At 49.5% G+C, this 20,538-nt stretch overlaps 1 pseudogene; it reads left to right on the top strand.

Annotated features, from left to right (window-relative positions):
* Positions 1-6,944: 6,944 nt before the first annotated feature.
* On the top strand, positions 6,945-19,046 carry LOC126959256 (A disintegrin and metalloproteinase with thrombospondin motifs 7-like; annotated as a pseudogene).
* The last annotated feature ends 1,492 nt before the right edge of the window (positions 19,047-20,538 follow it).

Raw genomic sequence — 20,538 nt, 5'->3', positions numbered from 1 at the left:
TCTCTTTTTGTACTTGTTTTCTCCTTTTCAAATGAGGAAAATTACTTACTCAATCCTCATTTACTGGCCTGTAGCAAGGATTGTAAACTAACCTAATTTGCTTTGAGCTTCTGAGTAGTATGTGCTTCTGAGAGGAGTCTTGTCCTTTAAAACTTCATGAGCACCTGAGAAATTGTTAACAGAGAATGGAAAGCTTGGAATGGGGTAAATACAGTGGTTTGAGTAACAGTATTTGCAGAAAGGAAAAAGTATTTGCTAGGGTAGTTTTAGGAAGTTTCAGGAAGACTGACAGCTCTGAAGAAATCTTTAGGGTAAATGTAGGTAATTTTGAACCTAATTGCCATGCCAAGTCACTGTTCAGAGGCAGAACCAGCCCCCACAGGGGGCATAATCACCTGGTTCACCTCTTCCAGTGTGAAGATAAGTGCTAAGGAAAGGAATGATGCCAGGAAGTATAGTAGAAACACTCTATTGCATTTAGAAATGCTGAAAATTTCCTAATGAATTAAACTCTTATTGGGTGGTTCCTTTTTTAAAAAAAATAAATAATTACATTATGAGAGAATATGATTTATTTTAGCATAAAGTGAATTTTAGTCTTTCATGGCTTCAAAATTATTTCAAAATATACTTTATTGAAAATCATCAATATTTGGTTATTTTAATTGTTCAAAAGTAATTTGTTCTTATTTACATTTGTTAGTAAAAGTATGGTGTGTGAAACTTTATATTTCTATGCAACATTAATAAAATCAATAAAAGGAATGGATTTTCAAGAAGTCATTTCTGTACCTAATTTTTTTTAAAGAGAGCATTTTAATAAAGTGCTGTCCAGGTTAACCTATACATAAGTAGATGTTCTCACTTTTTACATACAAAACAATAATGTATAATCAGAATTAAAAATAAGGGAACACTACAGCACTCTGTCATCCCATCCCATATTCCAATGCTGGATATTCAAATCCCTCTGTAATTTAATGGGGGTGGTCTCCTCCCAGGACAAAGGTCACCCTTAATAAGACATCTACTAGAGTTTCCAGAGGCAATTTGCCATGGGATAAGGATTGAAGATGAATAATGGTGTTTCCCCATAATCTAGCACTCAGTAAACAGGTGTGAAAATAGAGATTGAAACAGAGAACAATGTAAGACATTCAGCCTAGGAGTTCAGGAAAGTCTTCCTATGGAGAGGATAGACAGGTGAGCTGAGTCTTGGAAGATAAGTAGGAAATTGCCAAGAAAAACGAGAAGATGGGAATAGCATAAAAATAGGTACAGAGGGACTCTCTATCTCTGTGAAAGAGTTAAAGGAACTTCCAAGCTATGTTGGTGGACAGCTAGCAATCCCTGATTCATTCTCCTCTTAGGTCTTCTTGAAATGCTATGTGAGAGCTCACACAAAAAAACATTTTAGCAGGGCTGGAAACTACTAATATTACTTAGCAAACGGCTGGATTCTAGAAGGAATTTCCACTATGCCAAATTTGGATAAATCTAATGAAGGAAGGAGGAAAATGCAGAGAGAAAAGTTGGTAGATTTCTACCCCAGCCCCATCCCATTTCCACCCTATCTCTCTGGAAAAACTTGTTGTGTAAAATAAGACCACAGACATATTAGAAATAAAGGCTGTACAGAAATAAAAACTGTACAGACAATAGAAGGAGTGAACCCTAATGTAAACTATGGACTTTGAGTGATAATGTGTCCATGTAAGTTCCTCTACTATAACAAACGTACCACTCTGGCTGGGGGTGTTGATGGGGGGGAGGCTGTGCATGTGTGGGGGGAGGGGCATACGGGAACTCTGTGTTTTCCACTGTGTTTTGCTGTGAATCTAAAACTGCTCTAAAAATATAAAGTCCAGGCCAGGCGCGGTGGTTCATGCCTGTAATACCAGCACTTTAGGAGGCTGAGGCGGGTGGATCACAAGGTCAGCAGATCGAGACCATCCTGGCCAACATGGTGAAACCCCATATCTACTAAAAACACAAAAAAAATTAGCCGGGCATGGTGGCAGGTGCCTGTAGTCCCAGCTACTCAGGAGGCTGAGGAAGAATGGTGTGATCCCGGGAGGCTGAGCTTGCAGTGAGCCAAGATCGCGCCACTGCACTCCAGCCTGGGCAACACAGCGAGACTCCATCTCAAAAAAATAAATAAATAAAATAAAATAAAGTCTATTTTGAAAGTTTTCTTAAAAGCCCTTCAAGGCAGGAGGGAATGTTCACTCAGAGGCTGGAAAACCCACATCCCAGCTTCTGAATATCTCACGTTTGCAGGCTTGATTTTATACAAAACTATAAGGCCTTTTCTGAGAATTGCTGTGTGAGAGGATCCTCATGATACTCAGGAAGTGGAGGGGAGACCTCTGGAAGCTCAGGAGTCGAGGAAAGTGAACCTTGCAATCATGAGTTAGTAACTTCAAAAAGGCTGTTTAAAAACATGCTGATAACATGCTTTTGAAAGGGTTGCAGTGTACAGTAAAACATCAGAACTCCTTCATTTTGTTAAGGCTTTTGCTTTCTTTCCTTTATTATTCAATGCTCTTTTGCATGCAACTGCAGATTTTCATCCTGTATCACAGACACAGGGCTTTCATCCATACTATCCCTCCCCAGCCTTGTCATAAACACAGCACACAGTTTGATAGATGCTCTCTAGGATGACCAAGGGTACTTTCCCATCCCATCAATATCTGTGTTAAGACTTCTTTTTCTTTTCTTTATTTATTTTTGTTTGTTTGTTTGTTTGTGATGGAGTCTTGCTGTGGCGGCCAGGCTGCAGTGCAGTGGTGTGATCTCAGTTCACTGCAACCTCTGCCTCTTGGGTTCAAGCGATTCTCCTGCCTCAGCCCCCCAAGTAGCTGGGACTACAGGTGCATGCCACCACGCTTGGCTAATTTTCGTACTGTTAGTAGAGATGGAGTTTTGCCATGTTGGCCAGGCTGGTCTAGAGCTCCTGGCCTCAAGCAATCCACCTGCCTTGGCCTCCAAACATGCTGGGATTATAGGCACGAGCTACCACACCTGGCCAAGACTTCTTTTATTATAGCCATCATGGAACTATAATGACTGAGAAGGAAATGTGGCTAGGAGTTGCTTACAGACAGTAAGCAAGCAATAGGAAAACCAAACCAAACCACAAAAACATAGGTAAAAGTTCTAAACAGACACTTCACCAAAAAAGATATACAGATAATGTATTAATTTGCTAAGACTACTATGAAAAGTACACAAACAGAGTGGCTTAAACAATAGAAATGTATTATCTCTCAGTTCCAGAGACCACAGGTCCCAAGATCAAGGTGGTGGCAGGGCTGGTTGTGGGGCTCTGCCTTTATCTTCACACAGCATCCTCCCTGTGTGCATGCATCTGTTTTCAAATTTCCCCTCTTTATAACGACATTGGTCACATTGTATTAAGGACCATCCAGATAACCTCAACTTAACTTGATATTTTGCAACGACTCCATTTTCCAATAAGATTCTATTCATAGACACAATTCAACCCAGAAAAGATGGCGAAGAAGCACATGAAAAGATGCTTAACATCAATAGTTATTATGGAAGTTCAAATTAAAAGCTGAACTAAGATACCACTACATACCTACTAAAAAGGCTTTAAAAAATCACCACCACACACACAAACCTGATAATACCACGTACTAGCAAGGGTCTGGGACAACTGGACCACTCACACATTGTTCATTAGAATGCAAAATGGTACGGCTACTTTGGAAATCAGTTTGACAGTTTCTTATAAACACGCATGTATCATATGACCCAGCAAACTCACCTCTAGGTGTTCATCAAAGAGAAGCAAAATGTAGGTTTATGCAAAAATGTGTATATGAATGTTTATAGAACTTTATCTATAATCATCCCAAACTGGAAACAAGCCAGATGTCTTTCAACTGGTAAATGAGTGAACATCTACCATATATAAAGCCAGTTCAAGGAACAAACAACATTTTGTTGTTTCGACATTTGTTGATTCACCCAACAGCATGCATAAAACTTAAATGTATTTTTATAAGTGAGAAAAGCCGGATCCAAAAGACTACATGTTATATGATTCCATTCATATAAATTTCTGGAAAACGCACAACTATAGGGACAGAAAATAGTAAATGATTGCTGGGGGTGGGGGTGGGAGCAATTGACTACAAAGAAGCAGGACAAAAGAATTTGGGATGGAGAGGAACTAAGAAATTGGTGGTTGATACACAACTCTGCATTTGTCAAAACCATTAGAATCCACCAAGTTAATTTCACAGTATATAAATTATAAAAACTGTCACCCAGGATGTGGGATTGTGAAGAAAGGAGATTACCTAAGTAACTTTGGACAACCGTTCAGATTGGCTACTATAAAGCTAAAGACAAAAATGATTGTATGTAAACACTGTACTCTAGTTTGTAAATTTTTCTCTGACAGAGTTATGTGTTACCAATTGTAAACTATGGGTATAATAGGGTTGAACTGTGAAAATATGGTGTAAATAATGAGAGCCAGGCTTCTATCAGAGAAATGTTACAAATAAGAAAAAGATGCAGATAGCACTATTCACAATAGCAAAGATATGGAATCAACCCAAGTACCCATCAATGATAGACTGGATAAAGAAAATGTCATACACATATACCATGGAATACTACACAGCCATAAAAAGGAATGAGATCATGTTCTTTGCAGTCACATGGATGGAGCTGGAAGCCATTATCCTCAGCAAACTAATGCAGGAACATCAAATACTACATGTTCTCACTCATAAGTGGGAGCTGAAAGATGAAAACACATGGACGCAGGGAGGGGAACAACACTTACTGGGGCCTGTCAGGGGAAGGTGGTGGGAGAGAACATCAGGGAAAACAGCTAATGCATGCTGGGCTTAATAATTAGGTGATGAGTCGATAGGTGCAGCAAACTACCATGGCACACATTTACCTGTGTAACAAACCTGCACATTCTGCACATGTATGCCAGAACTTAAAATAAAATAATAAAAATATAAAAAATAAAATAAAAATAATTTTTAAAAAGATGTGGATTATAATGAATCCTATGGTGCTGAAATAGTGTCCAGGATTTCGGTATGAATTCATAGATACACAAAAAAATAGATGTGTGTGTCAGCATTCACAGGTTAGTATATATGCTCTCTATATATGGGCAGTTTAATCAGAGATAGAAATGGTAAGAAAGAACCAAAAAGAAATGCTATAGATTAAAAACACTGTAACAAAAATGAAGAATGCCTTTGACAGGCTTATTAGTAAACTGCATTTTGCTGAGGAAAGAAATCTCTGAGCCTGAGAATATCTCATGGAAATTACCAAAACTGAAAAGGGGGAAAAAGACTGAAAAAAAAATACAGAGTATGCAAGAACTGTGAGACAACTGCAAATGATGTAACATAGATGTGATGGGAATTCCAGAAGCAGAAGAGAAAGAAACAGGAGAAATATTTAAAATGATAATGGCCGAGAATTTCTCTCAATATGAGACACCAAATCACAGATCCACGAAGCTCAGAAAACATCAAGCAGGATAAATACCCAGAGAAAAACTGCATCTAGCCACCTAAGTGACAAACTATAGAAAAAAAAAATCAAAAGATGAAGAGAAAATTCTGAAGGAACCCAGAGGGGAATAAAACCACCTTACCTATGGAGAAGTCAAGATAGTAATTATACCCAACTTCTCCTCGGAAATCGTGTAAGCAAGAGGAGAATGGAGTGAAATATTTAAAGTGTTGAGAGAGGGGAAGGAAAAGCACCACCAACCTAGAATTCTATATTCTGTGAAATTACTCTTCATAAGTGAAGGAGAAATAAAGACTTTCTCAAGCAAAAATTGAGGGAATTTGTTGCCAGTAAACTTGCCTTGAAAGAAATGTTAAAGAAAATTTCCTTGGGAAGAAGGAAAATGATACAGGTCAGTAACTTGGATGTATATCAAGAAAGGAAGAGCACTGGAATAAGAATAAGTTAAGATAAAATGAAAACTTTTATTTTTCTTATTCTTAATTTATCTAATAGATCAATTCAGATCAAACTGATCAATAGATCAAACAGATCATTTGTTCAATATAACAATTTGCAATAATATATTTCATTATGTATATATCTTTAGTATATAAATTATTGTGTATGTTTGTATGCGAGTGAAATGAATGATAATAATGATACAAGGGACAGGAGGGAGGAATTAGGACAATTTTGTTATTATAAGGTACTCACTCTACTTGTGAAGCAGTAGAGTGTTATTTAAAAGTGAACTTAAACTAGTTGTAAATGTATATTGCAAACCCTAAGGAAAACAATACAAAAAGAAATATAACTGACTGATATGCTAAGAAGGGAAAGAAAATGGAATCATGAAATGCTCAATTAAAGCCACAAAAGATGGAAACAGAGTAGAAGTCAAAAATGGAAACAAAAGCAAGAACAACAAATAGAACACAGTAACAAATATGGTAGATATTAATCTTACTATATTGATATAATAATCACTTTGAATGTCAATGGTCAATCACCAGTTAAAAGACATAAATTGTCTGTCAACCAAAAACAATACCTAACTGTGCACTATATGATGCCTGCAAGAAACTCACTTTAAATATAAAGAAATATATAGATTAAACGTAAATAAATAGAAGAAAAATATACCATGCTAACACTAATCAAAAGAAAGCAGGACTAGCTATATGAATTTCAGACAGAGCAGCTTCAAAGCAAGGAAATTTAGCAAGGATAAAGATTCTGTCAAAGCATTACAGAATGACAAGGGGGATCCAATCTCAAAGAAGACAAAACAATCATTAACGTGTATGTGCTAACAACAGAGAATCAAACACCCTGAGGTAAAAACTGAGAGAAGTGTAGGAAACATAGATGAATCCACTGTCATAGCAGGAGACTTCAACACGTCTCTATCAGAAATGGACAGATTCAGCAGGCGGAACATCAGCAAGGACTTAACAGAACTCAACAACGCCATTAATAAACTGGATATAACTGACATCTATAAACAACTTCATCCCACCGTGGTGAAATCCTGTGTCCACTAAAAATACAAAAATTAGCTGGGTGTGGCTGAGGCAGGAGAATCCCTCGAACCCAGGAGGTGGAGGTTGCAGTGAGCCGAGATCGTGCCACGCACTCTAGCCTGGGCGACAGAACGAGACTGTCTCAAAACAAGCAAACAAAAATCCCAAAACACAAACAACAACAAAAGAAGTTACTGCAACGATCCAGATGGAGAAACTGAGACACGGAAAGATGAAAAGCAGAGTTAGTAGACAGCACAGCGAGGATTTGAATCCGGATACTCTGACTCCAGCAGCCCCCTCTTGGCCGCTCCACTCTGGTCCCCGGTCACCAGCAAGGACCCGGGTCTGCCCTGGGCCTAGGCGTTTGTGGTTCTCTCCCTGCAGGACGTGCAACCAAGGCCAGGGAGGCACTGGACATCGTGCACCAGGTTAGCGTGGACCCCTAGGGGTCCTTCCTGTCCTGTGAGCTGTGGCCCCGCACGCTGCGCAAGCGGGAATGTGTCTGTGCGCCTAGACGCGCCCTCCTTCTACCAGCTGCAATACTGCGGCTGCGAGCTGCGCTTCAACCTGACCTCCAATCAACACCTGCTGGCGCCCGGCTTTGTGAGTGAGACACTGAGGCTTGGCGGCCTGGGTCGCGGGCACATCTGGGCCCACACCCCCGCCTGCCATCTGCTTGGGGAGGTGCAGGATCCCGAGCTCGAGGGTGGCCTGGCGGCCACCAGCGGCTGCAACAGCCTGTTGAGTGCACTGGGACATGTATACTCGGGGCAGTCTCGGGTGGTGGGATGTGGAGATTGGCTCCAGCCTGGCCACGCACTTGTCTGGTGGCTTTGCCCAGTGCACTTTTCCTCTGCCAGCCTCGGTATTCACGCCTGTAAAATGGGAGCGACAATGCATGCCTCGTTGATCTCTAGGACAGCAGTTCTCAAAGTTTAATGTGAAAGCCGGGTGGTGGTGCACCTGTAGTCCCACTTATTTGGAAGGCTGAGGCCAAAGGATCACTTGAGCCCAGGAGTTCAAGGATGTAGGATGTAGGGTGTGATGATGGCGCTCAGTTGGAGACACAGCGAGACCCCAGACACTCAAAAAAAAAAAAAAAAAATGAAAGAAAGATAGAGAAAAGAAAAGATAAGTTTACTATGAGCTCAAATCACCTGCAGGCCCTGTTTAAACAGAATGTTTGCAGGGTAGGTCTGGGGTGGCACCCAAACACTTGGATTTCTGAAACCATCTCAGGTAATGTTGAAGATGCAGGTCCAGAGATCCCACTTTGAGAACCTCTGTTTGACTGGACTAAGTAACTGAAAAAGCAGTTGGCTTCTCTTCCCTGGGGCATCAGTTGTGGGCTGCTCTTCTCCAGGAAAGCCACCCCTCACCCTGTAGCCATTCTGCAGGGTGTGGTGAGGAACCGCTTTCAGCCCCTCTGCCTGGATCAGCCTTCCGGGAAAAGCAGGCCTCAGCTTCCTGGCTTGGTCTGGCTGAAGGGTGGTGCTGGCTACTGCCTGCAGCCCTAATGGCTCCCTGACTGGGGCTGATTAGAGCAGCTTCCACTCCAGGCGGAGCAGGGCCCCTTTCTGTTTGTGTTCAGGTGACCAGCCCCACTCTCCCAGCTCTGGAGGGTGGGGGTTTGGGAGGACTAGGGGATGTGTGCACACTCTCAGCGTCCACTGTTCCCAGGAGGCCCTCAGCTTAGATTGCTCAGGCAAAAACCGTGGGCTGTGGCTGCACAGGGCCTAATGACAGGGCAGCCCAAATACAAGCTGCACAACATCTGGACCTTTGAAGGCCCATCTGCCCTGCACAGTATTCTCATTTTTGGAGCCTGTGCCTGTCCCTTAATGTACAGTTGATGTTGTTGAACCTAAGCAGCACCTGTGCACACAGGGCATCATTCCCATTTCACAGATGTGGAAACAGGCTCAGAGGGGAACTTGCCCGGGGTCACCTAGTCATTCAGTGACTGGTGGGTGGAAGGGGGGCACTCCACATTCATACCCAGGTCTCCAGACCGAAGAGCTGATGCACTCTCCAGCCCTCCCTCCAGGCTCCCTGGTCCTGTGTGACCCAAGTAGCAGAATTGGTGCCTACAAGGGGAAGTCCGAGGCACGTAAGACCTTCTTCCATGTTGGAGCCCTGAGCTTCCTCAGGAGGTAGTGGGCATCAAAGATGCTTCCCAGGGCCCCTCCCCTCTGTGGATTCTGAATGCTGGCGGACATGTCCAAGACACTCCTGCCAGCTTCCCTTATCTGGGCGGCCCTGGGCCCAGAGAACAGGGTGTCCTGGTGGCCATGGGCATCTCCTCTGCTCGGGTGTGGGTGTAGATGCTTTGGAGTGATTTGTTCCCTTAGGGAGATAGAGGGAAGGTCAGAAGCCCTGGCCATGTGGGAGGGAGCACAGTGCTGGAAATGGCTGGCATGCAGAGGAAATGGAGAATAGCCTGGAGGCCTGGGCACAAGCCTCCCCACTCAGGATGGCTGTCTAGGACTCTGGAAGACAGCATTTTGTCAGATTTGGAGCCTTCTGAGCTCTGCTTTGAAGGTTTGGCTGTATGTGAAATGGCAGAGAAGGGCTTTCCAGGTGCAGGCTACAGAGTGTGCAAAGGCCCAGCAGGAGGAAAGTGCAGAGTGTCTGTGGGCAGTCACAAGTGGTGTGGGCAGTGGGGGCTCAGCTGGGCAGGATGGGCCTCTGGGACGTGCAGGAAGAGCAGCTGAGGGCCAGTCCTCCCTGTGTGACCCTGGTGCTTCTTCCCCAGGAAGGTGTGTTCTAGCTCTCCAATGAGGACTACTTCATTGAGCCCCTGGACGCTGCCCCGGCCCGGCCCGGCCCAGCCACGCCCAGCCCATGTGGTGTACAAGCATCAGGCCCCGGAGAGGCTGGCACAGTGGGGTGATTCCAGTGCTCCAAGCACCTGTGGGATGCAAGGTATGCTCTTCTGCTCCCAGTTCTCGGGTGGGTGCTGGGCCTGGGGACATGAAGGGGCCTTTCTAGAAGCCCCTCTTAACATCCCCATGCCCAGTGTCCCTTAGACCAGAGGACACAGATAGACAGACGGATACATCACCATAGCCTGTGCCCTTAATTGTGCCACAAGACTGTGTCCTCTGCTTTTCAGGCCTGCCCCAGTCAATCCCCTAGACTGACCTCCCTCGCTCCATCTCACCTACCTCTCCCACCTTGGGACTCAACCTGCCTCTGCTCCCTCCGCCCCACAGCCTATGGCACCTGACTCTGCCAGCCATTCTTCCCCCAGTGCCCAGGCCAGGTGAGCCATGCCCAGCTCCAACAGGGCCACTAGCCAGGAACCTCCCTCCCCCCTACCACCCTGCTCCCACCCTAGAATAACTAACCTCTATTACTGGGACCTGGAGTGTGGTACCCAGTACCTCCTCTGCAGAGCAGCAGCAGTGCTGGCCAGTCCAGGTGAGGAGCTGCCTACTAAGGGTTGCTAGGGTTTGGGGAATGCTTGGCTGGCATGCCAATCTCAACCTGCCCACAGCTCTGGTACTGCATTTGCTGGAGCACATATCCACAGAGGTATGCTTCTTGGCCTCAGTTTCCCCAGCTTCTTAGATGTGCTTCCTCTTCTGATCTGGTGCAGCCTGGGTCGGGGAGCAGGCCCAGTAGGGCCAGCTGGGCTGGGTCTTGGCCAGCCTCCCCTGGCTGGGGTTTAGAGGGTGGGGTCAGCCTGTGTTGGGATGTACTAACCCCCCAGGGTGGGAAGAAGTGACACAGGGAGATAGGGGCCCAGTAGCCAGTTTTGTCAGGCCCAGGAGTTCCCCTCCCATGGACACAGTACTTTACTGTGTTTATATCCACCATTTCATTTGCCCTTTGAGGTCCCCCTGCGAGGCAGATCAACTTATTCCTATTTTTAGTCAGGGAATCTCAAGATCAAAGAAGGTAAGTGACCAGGCAGAGCCACACAGCACAGGTCTGGGGCAGAGCCAGGAGGGGAATTCAGGTCCCTGGCCTCTGATCCCTGTGTGGTTCCTAATGCCCCAGAGAACTTGCTGAGGAGAGACCCTGGAGACATGTGCCCTGGGTCAGGGTGGACCAAAAGGATGGGGAACAGATGTTCCCTCGGGATCAGATGTTTATTTAAGACTGACTTGTCGAGAGCCATCGCTCTACCTGGGATAAAGTGATGGATGTGGAAGAGCATGATCCTGCACTTGGGGACTCTGTCTCATCATAGCATTTCCCAAGGAATATTTCAGGGAATGTGTTCCAAAGAATGCCAGTAGCGTACTATGAAAAAAGACTCTGCTGTTGAATAAGTTTGGCCACACAGGATTAAAACAAGTAAAACGGGCCAGGCATGGTGGTGCGCACCTGTCATCCCAGCTACTTGAGGGACTAAGGTGGGAGGACTGCTTGAGCCCAGGAGGTCGAGGCTGCAGTGAGCCGAGATCATGCAACTGCACTCCATATGGGTGACAAAGTGAGACCCTGTCTCATTAAAAAAAAAAAAGGTAAAACAGACTTCTTTACTACAGGACTTCTCAGAGCCTTCAAAATAAATATGCGTTGAGAATTCCCAACAGAATAGGCAGGCAGCATTCCCCAAATTTAGGAAGTAAGCAGGGGCTTTGAAATAGCAAAACCTGAATTCCGAGCCCAGTTTCACCCTCTCTTTGAGCTTCAGTTACTTCATTTGTAAAACGAGGATAATTGTGCCTACCTTAGAAGTAACAAGATTAAATGACATAATGCGTGCTAAGTCCAAGCACAGGGACTGTACATGTTAGGCTCAATCAAGATTGGCTGCAGCTATTTTTTTGGCTGCTGCACTATCTGACCCACAGCCACCTTCAGGATAGCCACACCTTTCTTTACCAACGCCACCTACAGACTCCAATTTATCATCATTCTCCCCATGCTAGATTCAGACCTGAGTCCTAGAACTTGGGTGGGTTTGTCCCAAGGATAGCAAGACAGGTCCCTTTTCACCCCGTTTTCTTTCTTTTTCTCTCTTTCTTTCTTTCTTTCTTTCTTTCTTTCTTTCTTTCTTTCTTTCTTTCTTTCTTTCTTTCTTTCTTTCTTTCTTTCTTTCAGATGAAGTCTTTCTCTGTTACCTGGGTCGAAGTTCAGTGGCGCGATCTCGGCTCACTGCAACCTCTGCCTCCTGGTTCAACTGATTTTCTTGCCGCAGCCTCCTGAGTAGCTGGGACTATAGGCGCATGCCACCACACTCGGCTAATTTTTTTGTATTTTTAGTAGAGATGGGGTTTCTGCATGTTGGCCAGGCTGGTTTCAAACTCCTGACCTCGTTTTCTGCCCATCTTGGCCTCCCAAAGTGCCAGGATTACAGGTGTGAGCCACCGTGCCCAGCCAGTTTCACCCCATTTTCACCCCCAATTCTGTTCTTGCTCTCAGAGGTCACAAGCCCTTTTCGAGGGGCTCTTGTCACACTTTCAGCTCACCGGGAGCCTGTGGTTACCTGTACCTCCAGATCTTACCTTCACAAACACTGCACACCTTGGCATGCTCTCCAGGCCTGCAGCAGAACAGGGCTGGGCTTCCCTGGGTATCATTTATCCAGTTGAAACACCCTACACTGACCTTGGGCCATTAACCAATGCTGCTTGGTTGAGTTGATCAGCCAATTAAGACCCTGCCTCCCTCAAACATCTCTCAATGCCTGTATTCCCCCCATAGCTCCTGGGAGACAGTGAGGTTATACATGCTGAGGGAAGGCCTTTGTGGTAGTACTAAGCTGTCCCTAGCCCTGACTCAGAATACAGCGTGGGTCAGTCCTCAGGCAGGCCGAGCAGACCCTCACCACTTCTGGTCCTCTGGAGTCACTTTGCTGGGGACTGATACCGAGCTTACCTGTCTGTGGTCTAGGAAAGATTTGTGGTCTGGGAAGGGGCTTCGGAGGTCTCTTGTCCTCTTCAGGTCCTGGGGCTGCCGGGTTGGGGTAGTGTGTGTGAGGTATGGGGACATTCATGCATTGGTGTACGTGCATCACCTGTCCACTGTGCAGCCTGTGTGCACCCGTGTGAGCGTCCCTGTGTGTGAGCATGGGTGTGCGTTGCCCTGGGTGGGAGGGTGGGTTGGGTGGGCATTGGCTCCTTGTATCCTTCATTCTGGTGACAGCCTGACCCCCTCATCTCTTGGGCAGGTGGCTGGCCTGTTTCATGACCCCAGCATTGGGAACCACATCCACATCACCACTGTGCGCCTGGTCCTTCTGGAAAATGAAGAGGTGAGTGGTCATGTGGTCCCATGGTGCCCAGCAATGGCTTTGGCTGCCAGAGCCCTCCTGCACCATGACCTGTGCTGCTCTGTATGGAAGGGCATAGTGAAGGCCTCCTTGGCCTGGACCGTGTCCCCTGCCAACCCCTGGTTCCTGAAGGACCCTCTCTCAGGTCCCAGGTCCCCTGCAGGAGGTTCCTACAGGAGGGGTGGTCAGGCCAGAAGCTGGACTGGTGCCTGTGGGCCTCCCACTGCCCTGCTGGGCCTCTGTCTCCTGCCTTTGTACGGAGGACAATGAGGCCTGACCTTCTTGGAACTCAGGGGAGGCATGAGCAGTCATTCTCTCTGCTCCCAGGAGAACCTAAAGACCACACACCATGCAGACAACACCCTGAAGAGCTTCTGCAAGTGGCAGAAAAGCATCAACATGAAGAGGGACGCCCACCCCCTGTACCATGACACCGCCATCCTGCTCAGCAGGTACCACCAGCCGCAGGAGGGTGGGAGCCTACATCTCAGGGAGGTGCTTCACAGCCCTGCGGGAGAAGCCCTGGTGGAGGAGGGGGCCGTGCTCTCAGGGAGCCCCATTTTGAGGAGAGTTTGCGCACCTTTGGCCCAAGGCTGGATTCTGTCTGCACTCGGGGACGTCATTTTATTTTGAAATAATTGTGGATCTTCATGCTGTTGTTAGAAATAATAGAGAGAGGGCATGTATAGCCTTCATCCATCTCCCCCAGTGGTAACATCTTGCATGACTAGAGCACAGTATCCCAACCAGGAAACTGACACTGATACCATCCACAGACTTCCTCAGATATCATTAGTTCCACACGTACTGCCCTTTGTGTGAATGTGTGTGTATTCAGTTCTGTGCAGTTTCATCACTGTGGGTTCACCTACCCACCCCCACAGTCTAGATACAGATCTGTCTCATCAGAAGGATGTCTTGTACTACCAGTTTATAGTCACAGCCACCTTCTTCTCTCCTCCCCTAACCTCTGGCAACTGCTGATCTGTCCAGAGGCAGTTGTTTTCCCTCTGCTGGACTCTGGCAGCTTCTGTCAGCACCCCTGCTGGATGGTAACCAAAATGGTTCTGTGCGGGTCTGTGCTCCCAAGGGCCAAAGAGATGCCCAGTGGATTGTGTGTGAATGAGAGCACCTGCTTCCCACGTGGCCACTGTGCTGGCCTCATGCCACAGAACGGTGGGAGGGACATCCTTTCCGCTTGGAATCAGTTCGGGGGGACCCTTCCCTGGCCTTCGCTCAGGTGGGCCTAGCACAGGGCCAGGTTAACCTGAAGGCTGCTTCTCTGCCTATGCAGGAAGGACCTGTGTGCAGCCATGAACCGGCCCTGTGAGACCCTGGGCCTGTCCCACGTGGCGGGCATGTGCCTGCCGCACTGCAGCTGCAGCATCAACGAGGACACAGGCCTGCCACTGGGCTTCACTGTAGCCCACGAGCTCGGGCACAGTACCATGCCTGCCCCCATTGCTACACGGAGAGCTGAGCTTCACCCTCCCAGCCTGGGGGCACCAGGTATCCAGCCTGTGGGTCACAAAGTACAGGGGAAAGGAAGCTCTCTGGAGAAGGAGCCCCGACTGTGGCCATGTGCTGTCCCTGCACTGTCCCCTCCCCACAACCAGGCTGCTTCCCTGTAAAGCAGGAGAGAGGCCTGCCTGGGCATCTCTGGGACTGGCCTGGAGAGAGTCTTATTTAAAGGGGAGTTGTGATGGGCCAGAAAGTCATCGTAGGTCTTTGGCTGTGCCTCCCCATTTCCCTCAGTGCTGTATTTTTTACTCTCGATCCCTGTCCCTGTTCCTGTTTGCTCTGTGGCCTGGGCCAGTGCCTGCCCTCTCTAGGCCTCTGTGTGCTTCCCATAGATTGAGGGGTTTGGATTCAGTGATGTCCAAGGCTCCCTCCATCTGACACCGCTGCCTGAGGCTCCTGCCTTCACAGGCCTCCAGCAACCTGTGCTTGGGCTGTTGAGCTGGCGAATATGGCAGCATCTTAGATTGTCCAGCAAGCTTTCAAAGGCAGGCTCCCAGAGGGTTCTGTGATCAAAGCTGTTGGGGCCATCCATTCAGATGTCCGGGTTTCGTGGGTGATGGCCGTGCCTGCAGGACCTTAAAGCTGCCTATGACTGCAGAAAGAACAACCTGCCGCAGTACTGCAATTTCCTGGCTGTGTTACGCTCACTAGTTCCTCAGACTCTCTGAGCCTCCCTGGGAGTAATAATGAGAACTGAGTGAGATTGTTTTTCTGAAAGTGCTTAGCATGGCCCCTGGCACATAGTAGATGCTCAGGAAATAATTTTTCTCGTGTCCTTCCCAAGGATGGTCTCTGGAGACCTTTCTGTGACACAGCAGCTCAGATCCCTTAACTCAAGTGCACAGCCTTGGGACAAGGACCTGTGAGTGGGAACCTCTGTCAGACTGTTCTTGAGGCCAGTGAGCTTGCAGGGGCCATCACGGGCCCCCATCTGTGCCACCTGGTTTGCCATTGCTGGCCAGCCCCCAGGCAGGGGTAGGGCTGCTGTGGGTCCCTGGCCCTCATTTCAGGCCAGAGCAGGAGCCCCTGGATCCTAGCTGTCATACCCTCATTTTACATTAAGGAAACTCAGAGAGGGAATGTGACTTTCTCAAGGCTGCGGCCATTGGGTGGCCTCCCGCCAACTTGCCCGCCCCTGGGGCCTGTGCTCTCACACAGTTTTGGCATTCAGCATGACGGAAGCGGCAATGACTGTGAACCCATTGGGAAACGGCCTTTCATCATGTCTCCACAGCTCCTGTACGACGCCGCTCCCCCCACCTGGTCCCACTGCAGCCGCCAGTATACCTTGAGGTAGTCCTCTAGCACCGGGCCCCTACGCCCTGATCCATGAGGTCAAGGTCTACTGGGAGAGCTGCAGACAGTCACATTGGAGGGGTAGAGGGAAGCAGAGGGACAAGGTCTTGATCTGTGAGGTCAAGGTCTAATGGGGGAGAGGCAGACAGTCATACTGCAGAGCCGGGGTAGAGGGAAGCAGAGGGGCACCTGGCAAAGATGTGGTGCTGGCGTCCCAAATGTCCTCCTGGAAGGGACACTTGAGCTTGAACTTGGAGGAGGAGCGAGAATTCACACATGTGCAGAAGGGATAAGAATGGCGTTCCTGGTAGAGGAAGCCTGAGAAAGGCCTGCAGCCGTGAAGGAGTGGGAAAGATTTCAGGGAACGGCAGAACCCTGAGCAAGGCTATGGGAGCCAAGGCTGCATAGGAAATGAGGCTGGAGGAGACGAGGGCCGGACACAAGATCCAGTGAAAGGCAGGAAGAAGGGGCCACTAAGGGAACTGAAATACGAAGCTTTCTCCATTTTTTCATGTTCTCTTCATTTGTTCTGGTGTTCTTGTTGTTGTTGTTGTTTGTTTGTTTGTTGAGACAGAATCTCACTCTGTCTCCCAGTCTGGAGTGCAATGGCACAATCTGGGCTCACTGCAACCTCTGCCTCCTGGGTTCAAGCAATTCTCCTGCCTCAGCCTCCTGAGTGGGTGGAACTACAGGTGTGTGCCACAGTGCCTGGCTAATTTTTATATTTTTAGTAGAGACAGGGTTTTGCCATGTTGGCCAGACTGGTCTTGAACTCCTGACCTCAAGTGATCCACCCACCTCGACCTCCCAGAGTGCTGGAATTACAGGCATGAGTCACCATGCCCAGACTGTTCTGGTGGGTTTTGTTGTTTTGTTTTGTTTTTTAATTTGCTATTTAATGTTGTTCTAAGTAAGAAAAAGTTTTAAATTTAAATTATTGGCATAAATTGTATCATTCATCTCTTTTTTGTGCAGTGCCAGTTTTAAATGCAAATATAAGAGTATAGCTGACCCTTGAACAACTCGGGGGACAGGCATGGCTGCCCTGGGCTCTCTCCCAGGGGAGGGGCTGCTTTCCAGACCTCGCCCTTCCACAGACGACCCGAGGTCTCTGCCTGCGTGGGGCCGTCGGAGGCTCTGTTGTGTCAACTGTGAAGTGATGTTCTCTGGATCCTTGTCGGGCCTGGCTCCGGGGTCTGGGCTCAGGGACGAAGGCTGCAGGGTCAGAGAGCAGGGCCACATGAGGGCTTGGCGGTCCAGGAGGCCTTCTGAGGAAAGGGCCCTGGCAGCGTGTGCAGAGGGCTGGGATTTGGGGTTGGGGTTGTTTAGCCAGCTGGAGTGCCCAGGAGGTGAGATGAGAGAGGCCGGGAGGGCCTGTGCTGCTGGCTGTGGTTGGAGGATCAGCTGAACCAAGCGGGGAGGCTGGAGTTTCCTACAGTTGTAGAGCTCTGTGCCCCCTCCCACTTCTCCTCTCCCAGCCCCACAGAGGCTTCTCCGATGGGTCTCACAGGCTGCGCCCCCTCCATCCTCCCGTCCCATCTCTAGCCGTGGGTAGGGCCTGTGCCTAGACGACCCTCCTGCCAAGGACATCATCGACTTCCCCTCAGTGCTGCCTGGCGTCCTCTATGATGTGAGCCACCAGTGCCGCCTCCAGTACAGGGCCTACTCTGCCTTCTGCGAGGACATGGATGTGAGTGGGGCTGATGTGGGTGTGGGGGTGTGGGGACCTGGCAGGAGGGCTCAGGGGACAGCTCTCACCAGCCCGTGGATGCCAGCCTGGGAGTAACCTCACCTGGCCTGGGCTGCGCCACCGAGTGATACTGTGAGACATCAGGTGGCCTGTGGGAGAGGACAGGGATGGGCGGCCACATACCCAGCTCTGAATTCTGGGTCAACCATGGACCGACTGTGACACTTCCGGCAAGTCCCTTAGCCTCTCTGGAGCTGGCTCATAAGAGGGAAAAGGAACCCCAGTGGGGAGGGTCTATTTATCCTGGAGAAGATTGCCTGAAGTGATCTTCTAACGGGAGTGTTTCCAGAGGAGGGGCTGGGCCCGGAGAGGTGGGGACAGCTGGGGACGGCTCTGAGGAGCACAGCCCTGGGCGCCCCACACCACCACATGGTCCGGGGAGGAAGGTGGGAGCAGGCACACAAGAAGGGACCTCTGGGGGTCTGTGGGCCCCTGCCATGTGGAGGGGTGCCCAGGGGACCCTTGGGGACAGGGAGGGGGCAGGGTGGGTGGTGGCACTGGGGGGGGGTGAGGGTATGGCCCATGCCCTCCTCCTCGCAGAATGTCTGCCACACAATCTGGTGCTCTGTGGGGACCACCTGTCACTCCAAGCTGAATGCAGCCGTGGACAGCACCCGGTGTGGGGAGAATAAGGTAGGGGATGTCCCCAGTCCCGGCGGTGGGTGTGTGAGACGCCAGACCTGCTGTAACCAGGCCCTGGGGTCAGCCCCGGCTCACAGTCTTGCTTGTGCTTCTAGCAGAGCCCCGCACTCTCTGCCTCCCAAGGCCCCATCTGCAAAGCAGAGGCACTGGGGCCAGGGCTTGATTCCATGATTCCCCAGGGTGTCTTCAGCTGAGTCAGCACGTGGGCTGTTTTACTCCCTGCTCAGCTCCTCCCTGTGGCCTGGGTCACAGATGATTGTGATGATTGTGAGGGGGTCTCTCTCACCTTCCATCCTTCCCCTCTGTGCCTTTCTCAGCCTTCCCACCCACCTTGTTCTCACTAGGGTGAGGATGACTGATAAGCTGGGGGCTGGGGTGGATCTACCTCCATCTGTCACAGTAGTGTTGTCTCAATGGGGAGTGCGTACCTGTGGGCTTCCGGCCCGAGGCGGTGGATGGTGGCTGGTCCGGCTGGAGCGCCTGGTCCATCTGCTCCCGGAGCTGTGGCCTGGGCATACAGAGCGCCGAGCAGCAGTGCACGCAGCCTATGTGAGTGTGGGGCCCAGGGTGCCCTGGGCAATGGGACAGAGGGACCCAAGCAGTCAGCCGATTGCAGGAGCTTGGCTCTGTCCCAGCCTCTGGCTCTTAGAAGTGTCCTCATAATGGTCAGTCCGAGTGTCCAGGCCACCTTGAGTCACTTTCAAGCAGTGTTCTGGGGGCTGACAGGGTCCCCACTGCTGACCCCTTTCCAGAGAGGGGGACACTGAGGTCCAGAGACTGGAGAGACTCATCAGAGGCCACATGGCAAAGCAGCTGCTGGCTGGAAGGAGGCAGGAGAGGGCAGTGGGGAAGAGCCCTGCACCTTAGATGGCTCTGAGTTCGAATCCCCTCTTCACCCCTTCTCTGGGCCTCTGTTTCCCCATCTATATAACAGCAGTGCCCATCCAGTAAAGTTGTAGTCAAGGGCAAATGCAGTTTTTGCAGGCCAGGCCCTCAGTCTTGCAGCTCGTCTGTAGGGGGCACTCAGCGGGAGGGGCTTGGTGGCCTCAGAGGCACAACAAAGGTCTGAGATGAGACCGGGGGCAGCTGGGAGGATGGGCCAGCACTGAAGGGATGGCCTGAGGTGAGTGATTTCACCTCTCTGGGCCTCTGTTTCCCCATCTAAGCGGGGTGGTGTGAAGATCTGCTGAGACGCAGAGGTCAGTGGTACCGTAGACCTGAGGCACTACCTGGCTAATCTTCACTTCAGGAGGCCACCCGTGGCAGGCATGGGGTTCACAGCCAGCCCCACCCAGGTCCCTGTGCTTATCCAAGACTGGCCTGTGGCCCTCCCTGCCTCCTGACCTCCAGGTCTGAGCTGGGTGGGGGCCAGTGACCCTGGCCTAGATGCAGAGGGTTTCAGGAGCTGTGCTCGGTCAGACCTCTCAGCTGGCTGAGGCCCTGGAAGCTTCCTTTAGATCCGGGCTGGGGTACTGCCACCAGGAGGGAGGCCGAGGACGCAAGGGCTCGTTAGGATGCTGGTGTCATGGGCTAGAGACTTGGAGCAGTCCCTCCAGTCAGTGCCAGTCATGCCTGAAGCTTGTCCCAGCTTCTCAACAGCCCTCTGCAGAGGCAGCCCCAACCCCACTTTATACAGGAGGAAACCGAGGCCCAGAGGGTGGCCGAAGACTTGCCCACAGTCACACAGCAGGTCTTTAATTGGACAAACGTGAAAAACAGCACATACATTTGCAGGATTAGACATTTGGGAATTGTCTTTCAGCAAATTGGCTGCTTCGCAGGGGGACCACTTAGGAGTGTCTGCAGAGGCAAGTGCCCCATGGTGACTGGAACAGACAGGGGTTCTTTGTCTCAGGCAGGAAGTCCCAGGTGCACAGTCCAAGGTGGCAGGACCTGGAGCTGATTGGCCCTCAGTCACACCATCCTTGCCACAGCAGCCTCCCCTCACTCCTGCTTGTCACAGATGCTGTCCTCCCTTCCAGGGCTCTTACCCTGTACCGGGCAGGAAGAAAGAGAGGGGAAAGGGCTGACTCCCAGTGAGGGAC

This window comes from Macaca thibetana, chromosome 7, assembly GCF_024542745.1.
Source record: "Macaca thibetana thibetana isolate TM-01 chromosome 7, ASM2454274v1, whole genome shotgun sequence".
NCBI lineage: Eukaryota > Metazoa > Chordata > Mammalia > Primates > Cercopithecidae > Macaca > Macaca thibetana.
The sequence above is the reverse complement of the archived record's forward strand: the minus strand, read 5'-3'. Positions and strand labels throughout refer to the sequence as shown.